The sequence below is a fragment of the Alligator mississippiensis genome, chromosome 1 (genome assembly GCF_030867095.1).
Source record: "Alligator mississippiensis isolate rAllMis1 chromosome 1, rAllMis1, whole genome shotgun sequence".
Taxonomy (NCBI): Eukaryota; Metazoa; Chordata; order Crocodylia; family Alligatoridae; genus Alligator; species Alligator mississippiensis.
The window spans coordinates 95,389,505-95,405,034 of record NC_081824.1 but is presented as its reverse complement, the minus strand read 5'-3'; the positions used below and the strand labels follow the sequence as shown (position 1 = coordinate 95,405,034).

The 15,530-nt window shown below is 42.5% G+C and overlaps 1 protein-coding gene across 1 annotated transcript in view; it reads right to left on the bottom strand.

Annotated features, from left to right (window-relative positions):
- Nucleotides 1–15,530, bottom strand: part of FIG4 (FIG4 phosphoinositide 5-phosphatase) — a 131,217-nt gene that overhangs the window by 16,044 nt on the left and 99,643 nt on the right. The gene's annotated exons all lie outside the window — the stretch shown is intronic.

Here is a 15,530-nt window from a genome sequence, read left to right as displayed (position 1 = left end):
TCCCACACACAGCCTGGTTGGCAGAGAAGAAGGGTTAGGGAAGGTGGGTTTCTGTCCCTGCAGCTACCCTGGCCTTGCAGTATACCACAGCCCAGCCAGGGGGGTGCTGCAGGGGAAGGAGCTGGGGGTCTCTTTCTTAGTGCATCTCTGGCCACTGCCAGAGTTGCCCCTCTCCATAGCCCTGCCCCTCTGCCAGCTGGCAAGTCAGCAGTGGCTGGGGAAGAGTTGGGGAAGGGAGGCCTCCCCCATACCTTGCTGGCTCAGCGGTGAGCCAGGCCAGGTCCATGCTACATAGAGGCTCCCTTCCTCTTCTGCCTCCCCCCTCTGCACTACAGTTCCCAGCACAGCAAAAAGCTAGAGCAGTCCTGCGCTGCATGCTTCTGGCTTTAGCTGCCAGGTTGCTCAGGCAGAAGGGGATGGGTGAGTGGAGCCCTGCCCCCCCCCCCCCAGTTTGCTGGCTTGGAGCTCAGGGAGAGGGGCCAGACTGGGTCTGCATGGCAGGACGGCTCCACTCAGCCTCCAGAGTGACTTGGCAGCTGCAAAGCAGGGCTGCTTCGGCTTTTCACTTTCTTGGGTACTGTGGCCAAGGGGATGAAAGGAATCCCCTTGCAATGAGAGGCCCCTACAGCTTGTAGGGCTGCGAGGGTCAGTCTGTGTTTGCAGGGCACAGGGGCTCCCCAGGACCAGTTCCTGGCACAGCAAGACGCGGGGCCGGGCAGCTCTGTTGTAGCTGCTGACTGCTGCTTTCAACAGGCTGGGGCAAGGGGCAATGGAGCACTCCCCCTCAACCCTTCTGCAGAGACCTGGCTTGGCTCCCCCACCCCCAAAGGCCCTAGCTAGTAAGCTGTCAGGGGGCCCTCATGGCATGGGGGCTCCATTTCCCTCCCCCACAGTCCCAGCCACTGCTAACACGGGTCAGGGCCCAGCCTCCCGGGAGGTGTGAGGGAGTGCCCCCCCACCTGCTGGCCTTGGCTAGGGTAGGCAGGCACTAAGCTCCCCCACTGAACAGTGCACATCTGTTCAGTTAGAATGTGCTCCAACTTACAGCACTTTAAGTAAAGCGAGATAGGGTGCTTCCACCAGGGGCTTTTTTGAATGTCTGTACTTAGCCTTTGTTTTTACTTTTTAATCCAATAGTTTTATGATATCACATAGGGATGAATGAGTTTCACTAATGTGTTTCTAATTTTATTAGGGAAAGAGAACACTTTCCATTTTTCATCTTTCTTGCTCTCTCTCTCTTTCACTTCTATTTTTTTTTTTAAATCAAATCCTACATGATATTTGATACAAAAGAATCTCTGCCAGTTTCAATCAACCCAGTAATTTATTTTGCAGCAAACTGTATGGAATAATATATGAATGTACCATGTTTACTCAAATCTAAGATGACCCTTAATTTAAGACAACTCCCCAATAATTAAATTCTATACATAGAAATGTATACATTTGTTGAAATTTCCATGTATAAAATCTAATTACTGGAGGGTCATCTCTAATTCATCAAGCCCACCACTGCGGGTGGCAGACAGTGTGTGTGTGTGTGTGTGTGTGTGTGTGTGTGTGTGTGTGTGTGTGTGTGTGTGTGTGTGTGTGTGTGTGGAGGGGGGAGTGGTGTGGGGAGGTCAAACAGCTTGCCTTCTGCTTGTGCCTGCCCTCCCTCTAGGTCCTCCCTCTCAGCCTCTGCTTCCCCCCTCTCCCCTTCCCTTACCTTACCTTGCTCTGCATTGGCAGGCTCCATCCCTGTTCAATTTGGGACACTGAGCACGGCCCCAGCCTGGACCCATAGAAGCCATGCAAGCTTCGTGTAGCACAGAGTCTGCTAGCACTGAACAAAAAGTAAGGTGGGCAGAGGGAAAGGGGCAGGCTAAGGAGCAGAGGCTGCAAGAGGGAGAAGATGTTGCTGGGGGGGATGGTGGGGTGCAAGGGCAGTCAAGATGGGGGGGAAGGGGCGGCAGCAGCTGTGGCAATGGCTTCAACCTCAGATAGGCGCTATAGAGCCCAAGCCACAGCAGCTGCCTGCCCACCACCCACACTTGATGTTAAGACAACAGGCTCCCCCCACATTAAGTGGGAGGGAACCTCATCTTAGACTTGAGTAAATATGGTATATAAACTTATGTGGAAATGTACTGAAGTATCTGATATTTTACCCATCTTTACCAATGCAAGGTCTTTCTAGACTCTTATGAAAGATTAAGGCAGGTTTCCAGAATGTGATGCCTAGTTAGCACCATGTTGTAATGCCTATGTAGTTTAAATTTTCAGAGACAATTCAGTTATGTGCTTACCTCTAAACTCAAAGTTTGAAAATTTGTCCTTTATGGTCTTACAGGGCTAATGTCAAATACTGTAGCTACACCAAACTAACTTGCCCAGTATTATTTTAAATACCATAAAAGACCAAACAACCTAGTGTTTTTGCTGTATATAATTCTGCTCTAAGTACAGTAGTAATTATTAACTAACAAGGCAAACAGTGAACAAATTTGATACCTCACTTATTGATTTGCTTCTAAAGAGCTGACATTTCTCAAGCCCTAATGACTCAACAGCCATTCCTCTTAGATGTGATGGCAACTATATAGCAAAGTGTTTCATTTTAAGCACCGAGCAAACTAAATTTCAATTTTCCACCTAGCTTCATCAGCATGCTAAGAGACATATTTAAATAACTGCAAGTTCATGCACGCCATTGTTGATTAATAACCCCACATTAAGTTCCAAAGGTTTGGACAATACTCATTTTTTCCAATTATTTAATGAAAACCCTTTACTCATTTTACTAAGACAATTTCTGTGAAGAGCTAATCTACTAAATATGCAATAGTGTCATGATGAATGAGAATATGTTATACACAACTTCATTGGTGAATTTCTCAGGAGACATCTGCTGCTCTATGGCCCATCCATGAAAATAAAATTAAAAGGATTATAACTGATGAGGTCATTGTGAAGGTGTCCTTGACACAGGAAACATATTGATTAGGAGTTGTGTGTCATAGTCATCTTCTCTTTATGGTGTTATGTCTTCACCAGAAATGACAATTCCTTTGGGAAATCTATAGTTAAGTATGGTCTCTGCTACGATCCATTGGACAGAATGCTCAAAGATGGAGAAACGGTCAGGACTGTGAGTAGAAGTTACGACCTGAGGGGCAGTTCCAAGGAGAAGTCTGTATGAATCACTACAGTTTAAAGAAACAGGGATCATCAAAAAGCCACCATAAATGCTTTCATGTTGCCTGATTTTTCTAAAAACAAGTGTAGGACAAAAGAAAGAGAGATGGTACAATACTGCTTTGCTGAAACCACAAGCAAAATCATCCAACCTACAAACTATTCATCTAAAAGTTTGTAGCAGAACCTAGTTAGCTTGGGCATTTACTAGAAGGAAAAAATGACTAATTCCTGATTTAGCTCTTGAAAACACAATTTCCCATGGAATTCTCCTTGCTTAGAATCAGATGATTTTGAGTTTATCCCAGGTACTATAGTTACTGAAGAGCCACCTGTGCAGGAGTTAAATTCATTTTTCTTCTATTCACTAGGTGTACAAGAGTCAAGACACCATTCAGATGATTCTCCTATCATATATCCAACATTAAGAGTAAACATATTTAATCATTTTAAGAATATTTAGTCAATCTACTTCTTTTAACTCTTAACAACAGAAGAAAACTTAGCAACTGACAAGACTTTGACTGACTGAGAATTGACAAGTTCAATAATAAACACAGCTTTAACGTAATCACGAAGCAGTAGTAATATGCCATGTTTACTCAGCAAACAAAGTAGATTTTATTCTCTGTTTCTTCAAGAAATGAACCACTGTACTAACCAATATACATTAAAAATAGGATGTGTGGAAGAAACAAGATGCTCACTCTGAAAACTGAAGTAACATCTTTCAAGGTAATTAGGTTATTTCAATGAATGATATACAATCTGATGATTTGTTTTTATTGCTATACTTTAAGATGGCACTGTTAAGGTTAAAAACATTTTTAAAACAAAGACCCAGACTCGCTCTAAAATTCTTTATATATACTTTTTACTGCTTAGTTTTCTTTTGGCATTTATTTGAACTTGGTAAGTGAGAATATTGTATAATATACCATAATTATATAGTATAGTATATACTATATACTACTACATAATTATATTATATAGTACTATTCATATATAGTTGGTTGCTAGTCAAATTTCAGTCCTTTACTTGCCTAGTACTTCAGTATTTCACCTACAAGCTGAACCTGGGAAGATCTGGTTAAAAAATAGGTCTCTCACTGGGAACTAAAATATTTTAGAGCACTGCATCGCATCAAACATTTAAGAAAAATCAGTAGCAGTGTAGCCTAGCAATAAGTATCATAACTGCAAAATGTAAGTAAATGAAATTGGAAGTGAGAAAAGGCAACACTAAGAACACATGACTTAATAAGTGAAGAAAACCCTTGCTTCATTTCTATTCTATGCAAGAAAACCATATTCCCCCTACAACAGAGTAAAAACAAAATCCCATTTAACTTTCTGATATACACGTTAAGAATCAACAGAATGTAGATGAAATGTATATTAGATGTGAATTTCTGTCTAGTCTCTTGATGTGGGGCCTTTGTGTATTTCAACACTGGCACTTAAATACTCAGCTGACTTGTAGGGAGGCAGTTAGACAGGCCAAAGCTACCATGGAGCTGAGGATGGCATCCCAAGTTAAGGATGACAAAAAATTGTTTTTTAGATATATAGGGAGTAAAAGGAAGACCCAGGGTGGAATAGGACCCCTACTAAATGGGCAGAAGCAATTGGTGATGGACAGCGGGGACAAGGCTGAACTCCTCAACGAGTTCTTTGCCTCAGTGTTCCTAAATGAGGGGCAGGACAAGGCTCTCACTGGGATTGTAGAGAGGCAGCAGCAAGGCACCAGACTGCCATGTGTAGACCCTGAGATGGTGCAGAGGCACTTGGAGGGACTGGATGCCTTTAAGTCAGCAGGCCCGGATGAGCTCCATCTGAGGGTACTGAAAGCACTGGCTGACGTCATTGCGCAGCCACTGGCGGTAATATTTGAACACTCGTGGCGCACGGGCCAGGTCCCAGAGGACTGGAAAAGGGCCAGTGTGGTCCCCATTTTCAAGAAGGGGAGGAAGGAGGACCCAGGCAACTATAGGCCAGTCAGTCTCACCTCCATCCTAGGCAAAATCTTCGAAAAAATTATCAAGGCTCACATTTGCGAGACCCCAGCAGGACAAATTATGCTGAGGGGAAACCAGCACGGGTTTGTAGCAGGTAGATCATGCCTGACTACTCTACTCTCTTTTTATGACCAGGTTACAAAACGCCGGGATGCAGAAGTAGGGGTTGATGTTGTATACTTAGACTTCAGGAAGGCCTTCGATATGGTATCCCATCCCATACTGGTGAACAAGTTAAGAGGCTGTGACTTGGATGACTACACAGTCTGGTGGGTGGCGAATTGGCTAGAGGGTCGCACCCAGAGAGTCATAGCGGATGGATCGGTATCGACCTGGAAGGGTGTGGGCAGTGGGGTCCCGCAGGGCTGGGTCCTTGGACCGATACTCTTCAATATCTCCATCAGCAACTTGGATGAGGGAGTGAAGCTCTGTCCAAGTTTGCAGATGACACAAAACTGTGGGGAGAAGTGGACACGCTGGAGGGCAGGGAACAACTACAAGCAGACCTGGATAGGTTGGACATGTGGGCAGAAAACAACAGAATGCAATTCAACAAGGAGAAATGCAAAGTGCTGCACGTAGGGAGGAAAAATGTCCAGCACACCTACAGCCTAGGGAATGACCTGCTGGGTGGCACGGAAGCAGAAAGGGATCTTGGAGTCCTAGTGGACTCCAAGATGAACATGAGTCGGCAGTGTAACGAAGCCATCAGAAAAGCTAACGGCACTTTATCGTGCATCAGCAGATGCATGACAAACAGATCCAAGGAGGTGATACTTCCCCTCTATCGGGCACTGTCAGACCTCAGTTGGAATACTACGTGCAATTTTGGGCGCCACACTTCAAGAGGGATGTGGATAACCTGGAGAGGGTCCAGAGAAGGGCCACTCGTATGGTTAAGGGCTTGCAGGCCAAGCCCTATGAGGAGAGACTGGGGCACCTGGACCTCTTCAGCCTCCGCAAGAGAAGGTTGAGAGGCAACTTTGTGGCTGCCTATAAGTTCATCACGGGGGCACAGAAGGAATTGGTGAGGTTTTATTCACCAAGGTGCCCTTGGGGGTTACAAGAAATAATGGCCACAAGCTAGCAGAGAGCAAATTTAGACTAGACATTAGGAAGAACTTCTTCACAGTTAGAGTGGCCACGGTCTGGAACGGGCTCCCAAGGGAGGTGGTGCTCTCCCCTACCCTGGGGGTCTTCAAGAGGAGGTTAGATGAGCATCTAGCTGGTGTCATCTGAACCCAGCACTCTTTCCTGCCTATGCAGGGGGTCGGACTCGATGATCTATTGAGGTCCCTTCCGACCCTAGCGTCTATGAATCTATGACTTTGCCGGTTTAAAAAAAGAGCCAGCGACCCTGGTGACTTTTATATGCAGTTTTTCTATCCTGTTGCTGTCCCTTCCCAGTGGAGATATATTTGTCATCAAATATTTCTGCAACTTATTTGTGCAGGAGCTATCATCTACTTTGCTCCATACCGTGACTGGAAATGATGAAATGTTTGTGCAGGCTGGGGGGGGATCTTGGAGGAGCAACAATACCTCTACACTAGCTTGGTTGAGATCCTTAGTGCAAAGGTATCAGACATAACGGTGTTGGGGCCAATGCTTCTTGCGCCACAGGAGTCAATTCATAGTGCTGATTTTGCTTAGCTATCTAATAACTCCAATTTCAGGACAGGAGAACTGATCAAAAGCATCAGCGTAGGCTTCAGAACACCCTCAGAGATGAGCAAAAATAAACTGACAAGGTTCCTGAACACACATTATCTCACATGCTTTTTGGTTCAATCTTATCAGAAACCTAAAAAAAAGGGATGCCTGAAAATCTGAAAGAAGGTTGCCTGGGTTTGGGACAATCAATTATACATTATCATTATCATTTCCTGCCCTTTGGGCGGGGGGCTGGACTCAATGATCTTCCGAGGTCCCTTCCAGCCCTAATGTCTATGAAATCTATTAAATTAGTTGTATAAAAACTATCAGCCTAAGAAATCCTTGCCTCTTGCATAGTTCTGGGACCATCATGGCTACAATTTCTCTCTTACACGACCTTATACATTATCATTCTTCAATGACTCCTGACTGAGCTTCTTGTATAAACCAGAGTTTAGTACTATTTACTTCAGGCACTGAGAACTAGAATTCACCTGTGCTGAAGTAGTACCAATTTCCAGAGGACTGACACAGAGTGCTTTGGTGATGAAGCTGCCTGAATGGGTTTGTGCTAATATGGTTGTTGCTAGTACGAACTCTTGCAACCTCTGCAATCAAAGCTAACAGGCTTGTACTTCAAGGTTTCTATTTTTAAGGCCTTCTGGGACTGCCTCAATCAGTCTTATGGGTTGCTTGAAGACCATGGCAACTTCAGCTCATTTGGACATACATAAAGCCAACACCAGTATCCACATCAACATTTCTAGGCCAGTGTTGGCAAGGAAATACTTAATAAAAAGAGAACCAGATCCAACTAGAAGGCGAGACAAAATGTAATGAAAACAAGATTCACAGCTGAGTAGACTGAAGAGCTTACGTGGTACCTAGCAATGTGTGTCTCCCATGGGAGCTCATTCACCAAGTGCCTTAAAAAAGGAAGGTTCCAAGGACAGCATGAGACCACAAATGCACAAATTCTTTCCTTTTACTGTTTTCCTTAGAGATCAAAAATGAGTAGAGCTTCCCTATTACTTGTTTTATAATATGGAAGTAAGATTAGTAAGGGAAGTAACAGTAAGAATCCTGCCAAGATGTGGTCATTCAAATAATTTATTTCCTCATGATATACTATGCCATCATGCTAATTCACTCCCCACAAAAAATATTACTTATTCCTGAGCATACTTATACAGTAATTAGAAAAAATATTTAGTTGTAGGTCTTTGCTTGTAAATAAAGCAGTAACATCTACAAAAAAGATCCTTGTAGATGAAATTAGAAAAAGGAATGAATCACAACAATTTGATTTTAAAATGGCAATGATTTGATTTTGATTTTAAAATGGCAATGTTCTTAACCTGGCTATGCACAGGGTGTACCGGATGGTTTCAACCATACAGCTGCTAAAGCCTCCCTTCTATATTCCCTTTCTATCTACTTCTTGCTACTGGCTCCCATGAACATGGGTTGGATCGCATATTCCAGACCTATACAAAATGGTGCTTTGACTTGTTGATATAAACTTTCTCTTTCCCATCCCCAGGTTTCTATGGATTATGCAGTGTCAGTTATATAATAAGTTTATATATTTCAGTAAATGGTAGTTGGCTTTGCTTTGAGGGAAGGCCTAATTGGAGTAGTACATTTCAGAATTAGCTCTGAGAGATGACATTTTTGTCTTGGACTACTTCATCTGTTGCTTTGAGGACTGAGTTCCCAAAGCAAGTCACTGAATGCAAGCCAGGTCTCTTTGGTATCATGTGCCTTGCTCACTAAGGGGTTTCAAGATGTAGGACAGTATGAAATACAAACTGTGTAGAGTGGCCTAGAACAATGCTCCCACTGAGATTTACATCCTGACAATATGATTAAGTGATGAACAGCCCTCATGCAGGAATTTTGCCCAACAGTCACTTCTCTCTGACCTTAAATTTAATGTGGTGTTTTAGAAAATATTCTGGTGTCCTATATGTACTGCAATTATTTTTCTTTTTTTTTTAAACTCTAAATCTGGAAGCTGACATACTGACACCCTGATCCATTTAATTAGCTGTGTTCCTCACAGATCTCACAGCATGGCAAGCTACTTTTATTAAGTACTCTCAGTGTGCACAGAGCTGTAGTGCTCTCAGTGTGTTTAGCCTCCACTTTTCTTCATAAGAATAAAAAAAATGAAGATAGAGATAAATGTACCTTAATTCTGTGCTGCTTGTTGGTGCAATATTTTGTACAACTAAGTGCTAATTCATAGCTCTTAATAGGACTTAATTTTTTTAAGACAAGTCATACTTTCCTCTTAGTCACTTAAATATTTTTCATGCATTGTTCACAACTGCAAATGAAAAGCTACTCATCCTATCGTAATTGTGGTTCTTCATAATATTCCACTTTGGATGCACAAATGCCCTGCAAGTGCAAGACCTGAAATACTATTTCAATACCAGTGCTCACTGGGACTGCACCTGCTCAGTTTAACCAAAACAGCATTTAGGTAACATAGGACTCTAACAATATGAATGGGGTTGGGGGAGGGGAGGGGAGAGTGGGCAGATAGGAGAATATATGCAAAGAACCATAGTAACCACAGAATAAACAAATCTTTTTTACTCTGACACATACTCATTTAATGGCGTGATGGGACACATGCATGGCAGGACATGCAATTCTGGGATCAAAGAACAGGTCTTAATGCTCCCATTTCTACTTATCAGTGCAAAGACAACCTGAAATCCCAGGCTCCCTCTGCACTGGCAAGTTGAAAGCTGGATGCCCAGAGCCTAATTGAACCTAAACAGTCCTAGGGGCAGCTAATGATGGAGTGGTGGCAGTCTGTATTTAGGAGGCTTGGGTGCGCTCTGTGGAGGGTTACCGTGCCCTCCCTCCCCTCCCCCCCCCCCCCCCCCCCCCCCCCAGCCTCTGGGGGCACACGGCGTTCATGCTAGTAAGTTTTCCATTACTGAGTACATGCTGCTTGTGGTAGCAGTTTAATGATAGACAATGAAGTTTCTTCGTATGCAAATGTAAGACAAAGGGCTTTTTTCTACTATGCTGATTGGGGGGACAAATCATTATATTTGAGTAAATACAGTATTTATTTATTCTACTTTCCTCTCATATGCAAAATGATGTGCAAGTAAGAGTTTTAAGATGTCCTTCCTTAAATAGATTTCCTTGCTTATCATTTTATTACTTTTGTCATGTTAGAAAGCTCCAGAGTAACAAACTTGCTTAATCTAGAGAAAGTAAAAACAGCATACTCCTCGTTATCAGTACAGTTAGGACTTGTGAAGTTCAACAAAAAGGCAGTAAAGTTTATATGATAAGGGAAATTTTGAGAACTTTCTTTTAAATTGCAGCAACTGCTACAAAATGTTGCTTTTGATCATTAGAACATATTACTGTGATATGTGATATTTGTGATATTCACAAAACTTTATATTTAATAAAGTATTACTCTGAACACTGCAGCTATATTCAGTTACAAAATATTTGTTTTTGGAGTCATTACAATTCCTCAGCTTTAAAAAGACAACTTGTTTTATTTGCCCATAATACTTTTATATAATAGCATAATGAACAAACCTTTCAGCTTTTGTGCTTTCAAATCACCACTTCTGACAGAAGCAAAAGAGAAAATTACATATTTGTATGCCTGTTTCTTTGAAGATATTATCTTGCAGGATTCTTATTCTTGGGATCTGTGTGCCAAGTTCCTTGATCTGGTTTTGGAACAGCTTTTGTACTTCAGCTTTTACTAATATGCTCATAATTTTCTTAACTGAATTATATGGAATCTTGTTTTCTATACAATTCAGAAGCTATTTAGGAAGCTGCAAGGACTAAGGAAGTGGCAATTAATGGCAGCTAAATAATGGACATGTCTCTCTTTTTCCTTCTATTGCCTCATCAAGCAAAAAAGCATTACATATACCTTGTTGTGTTGTCTCAGAGCACAAGACCTTTCAAATACTACGAAGACAGTGTCTAACTATTTTGGTGGTTCCTTTTTTGTCCTTAGTATACATCTCAAAACTTCTGTATAATTCAGCAGGATCTGATTCTCTCATCAAGAGAGGGGCAAATTGGCTTAATAAGCTACTGACATAAGAACTGAATTACACAAGAAAGATGCGCACACAGAAAATACCCTAAAAGAACCTTACAGTATATAAAGAATACTTGGCTTGGTTCTCTTCTCATACAGATGTAACTCCAAAGATTTAAATGAAGCTACCTCCAAGTTGCTAGTGAGAGATCAACAATCTTTAAACAGTAAAATACAATACAACTCCCAAATATAACAACACAATGGTGGACAAGTTTCTTGAAAGAACAGGACTGTCTGAGGCACTGCAATTAGCTATATATTAGAATTCCATAATGGTTAGGTTGAACTCTTTTACAATATTTTTTAGTTCAAATATTTTTGAGAGAGTGAGTTTTCAAAAGACAACTTTTAATTTCATCTTACTTTTGTGTCTGCAAAACATTCTATTTGTAAACTGAAGGTTGATAACGCTCTCATCTTAGGCTGATCTTATTGCACTTGCCTTTCAAAACACTTAACACTCCAATATCCCAACCACTTCCAAATAAAACAGAGTTTAGCATTTGGATGTAAGAAAAGAAAACACCTGAGAACAGTTTTACTACGAAATATGTTAGAATTTCATTTTCTCTCTAGGAATACAGCATGGTCTACAAGATGTAAGCCTTGCTTTACTCAATTTGTCCCCTCTTGTCCTCAGTTACCCTTCTGCAATTATGGACTGTTATTAAGAACTGCCGCTCTCTCTCTCAACCTGCTACTTATCTAGCTAATTAGATCTGTGCCTTGGATAAGCTCTTAATAATTTTCTACTGTGTGCTCTAGGAGGTTAGCACTCCCTGAACAAAAGCTGCTCCTGCCTCAGACCAGCAATTCAACATTTAGTTTCCTTTTGGGACTCTACTGCCTCTTTCCAAAAGTAAAAAGCATGCTTTATAAGAATGATTAGTTACAATTTTCCTCCAAAGAACAATCGCAAACTACCCATATAGGATAATAACAAGAGATATATTTTTTAATAAGAAATGTTTAATTTTCTCTGGTTCTCTTCGCTTATGCTATACTCATGAAGAATTTAAACATACAAAATTTTACGTTGGGAGTGTTCGCATACTTGATATAACCAGCAGGGGAAAGGCAATCCTTGAGGTCCACCATGCACCCCCCCCCCCCGCCACATGCTCCCTTGCCACCTGCCCCCTATGCCTTTGCCTGGCACCTCACTCCCCATCTCTTCCTGCAGCCTGTCGCCCCCCCCCGTGTCTCTGCCTGCTGGCCCCAGCTCCCTGCCTCCCCACCTCTCATTCTATCCCGAGGCCTGCCTCCCTACTTCCTGCTCCCCATCTACCCAGTACCTGTGCCTGTCAGCTGCTGCCTGTCCCCCGACCCCCTGCCCATCCACCTCCCCCCTTACCTTCTGCTGCAGCTCTGCTCCTCCTGGGCAGTCAACAGTAGCACTGTTCTGGCCCAGCCCCAGCTCAGTGAAGAAGTGGCAGCAGCTCCCAGACAGACCAGATTGGGGCTGGAGGGAACAGAGCTGGAGTCGAAGGTAAGGGGGGGGAGGGAGGAGGAGAAGAAAGGAGCAGCAGGTAGGGGGGGGAAGACAGGCTGTAGTGGGGAGCAGGAGTGTGTGTGGGCAGGTGGTAAGCACAGGTATAGCAGGCAGGGGGTGGCGAGGGGGCCAGGCTGTACATCCCCCCTCCCCCAGCGCTCTCCCTTGCACTCCCCAAGTCATATGCCCCCTCCCAGATCAAATACGCCCATTTGGCCCTGGGGGCAAAGCCAGAGCTGAGCCCCTACCTGCCCCAGGTGTGAGTCCAAGATAAGTGTCCATCCCCCCTCTCACCTAAGGACCTAAGGGAATAAACCTTGTCTCAAATTCAAGTAAATATGGTATAATTTGACTTAACAAAACCAACGTTTAAAAAATGTTCTTAACTTCTCCCTACCTGCTTTCATTCTCACTGTCAAATGTACAAAGGCATTATATTTCACTGAGGAATGGACTTCTACAGAACATAAAAGCAGAAAATAAAAAAATCCAAAAGGTACACTATTTTGAAAAATCTTATGATTTTTATGCCAGCACTGCATTTGGGGAGATGGGCAGCTAACTCAATTTTCAATGCTTATGGCAGCAATACTTCAATAGAACGGTTGTAGCTACTTTAAGTTTTGACAAATGTCCTTATTTTCCAAATGTCATTTGCCATCTCAAATTTTATTAGGAGCAAAACTTACCATTTGCAGCCACTGTACTTTTAATGAATAACATATTTTAAAAAGAGTAATTTCTATACACAGACTTGTACTTTTTTTTTTCTTTTTTCTTTTGCAGGTCTGCTTGAATATATTAAATAAAATGCTTTGGTCAAGTTTTTTTTTACTCCCAACCTAAAAAAGTAGTTAAAGTGTACAACAATACCATGTCATGTCACATATAACTACAAAATATAATGATGATTCTGATAAAGTTATTTAATAAACTGACTAGTTCACTGGTCACAACTACACTACCAGCATAAAACAAACCTGAATATAATGTGGACAAACAACTTTATATTCAAATCCTGCTGCCAGCAAGTAAGCTACTGCACAGTTTAGACACTTAAAATTTAAAAGCAAGCTCTGTTTTATGACCTCAATATAAGAAAGGCTTTTCACTCAGATGAGAGGCGCTGCACCCTACTTTACAAATGGGGCAAGCGAAATGGGTGGCATGACACTGTAAAACTTTACAATCAAGCTTCCAACATAATTCCAACATTAACTTTATAAGTAGGATTCCAGATTTTTCCCATTGGTTTCTATTAATTTGACTATGCCCGTCAAGGTATAACTTGTGAAGACTAACAACCTCTGACTATTTTCCTTATCCTATTATTTTCTTATAATACATAGAAAATGCAAGTTTGCTACACTGGGCCCACACTGGCTTAAGGTTATTACCTAATTATTGTCCTTAACCACAGGAAGCCAAGAGACAGAGTAAACAAATAGAAAATCCCTTGCACACAGGCCTGAAGATAGCTAGCACAATGGACCAGCACTGTAAAACAAAAGTACCTGGAAGTTATTCTCAGTAGCCATTTGCACTGTGAGTTAAAGGCAAAGTAGAGGCAAATGATGAAGGGGTTCACAAGATGCGGGCAAGCAATGAGACAAGCTGGAAGGGCTTAATTTACTTTTAATTAGTAGCTTAAAATCTTCAAACATTATAGTGAGTAGTAACACTAGATTTTCTTACCATAAAAATAATATATTTGAAACAAATTTTCATTTGAAAACTTAATCACAGCCTTGGAAGGGCACATTTTGTTTTATTGTCATAATTTAAATAATTCCCTTTCACAGTGAAATGCAATGAGATTTTACTGACCGAAAAGGCATAAATGTGTTGCCTACTTCAGAGGAAAACAAACAGCTTGGGCATTTGATGGAGCATTTATATAGGCTGCCATTATATTTAGTGTTTGAACCTTGTGTTCAGTGGGGCTGTGCAAAACGGCACCATTCCGTTTCGACGGAACAGCATTTCGTTTCGAATCGAAACCGCTGTTCCATTTTGTTTCGTCAAAACAGTTTCGCTATTTTGATGCTGTTTCAACGTTGCACCAATAGGCTATAAAGGGAAAGCTCAAAACAGCCTATATCTTCGTCCTTTCTGGTTTGATTTGCAGGAATGGTAGTCCCTTCTGAGGTCCTGAAGCCTGCCAAGTTTCAAGGAGATAGGTGCAGGGGTTTTGGGGAAATTGAACCTCAAAGTCTTTAAAGTAAAACTCATGTCATATGCATGTGTTAAGCCACAGCAGGGTCAAAACTGCAGGTATGCTAGCCCCTGCTGAGGCCACAAAGCCTGCCAAGTTTCAAGGAGATAGGTGCAGGGGTTTAGAGAAAACTGCACCTCAAACTGTGGACAAGCAAAACTTGTGACATGGGTGACACTGTGTGTGTTAAGGCACAGCAGGGTGAAAACTGCAGGTATGCTAGCCCCTGCTGAGGCCACGAAGCCTGCCAACTTTCAAAGATAGGTGCAGGGGCTTCTGGGTTCTGGGGCCCTGCACCTCTGGCTGCTGACAGGAAAAACTCGTGACATGGGTGCTTGTGCAACTGACTGCATCTGTCTTAGGGCAGAGAGGGGTGAAAACTGCAAGCCTGCTACACCCTGCTGTGGCCACAAAGCCAGCCAGCTGTCAAGGAGATAGGTACAGGGGGAGTCTGGGTTCTGGGCCCTGCACCTCCGGCTACTGACAGGCAAAACAATGCTGCTTTTTATGCAGGTTGTCCATCCCCCCCCCAGAGCACTGGAATTGGAAGGGACCTCAGGGAAGGATGACAGTTACTGGCCAGCTACACAGTCAATAATGAGAGCACTCCTCCCCCCACCCCTGCTTCCCCCTCCCTCTCTCTCTACTTTAGTTTCTGTTTCCCTTTAGGCAAACCCAACTTGTGCTTCGAAACTCGAAATGTTTAAAAAATTTCAAAATGTTTCGACTTGCCTTGTTTCATTTTGAGGCTGTTTTGAAGCTCTCTGTTTCATTTTGATTTCCCTGTTTCAAGCTCGAAACAAGTCGAAACAAAAAACTGCTGGTGAAATTTCGCACAGCCCTCATGTTCAGTACAGGTAA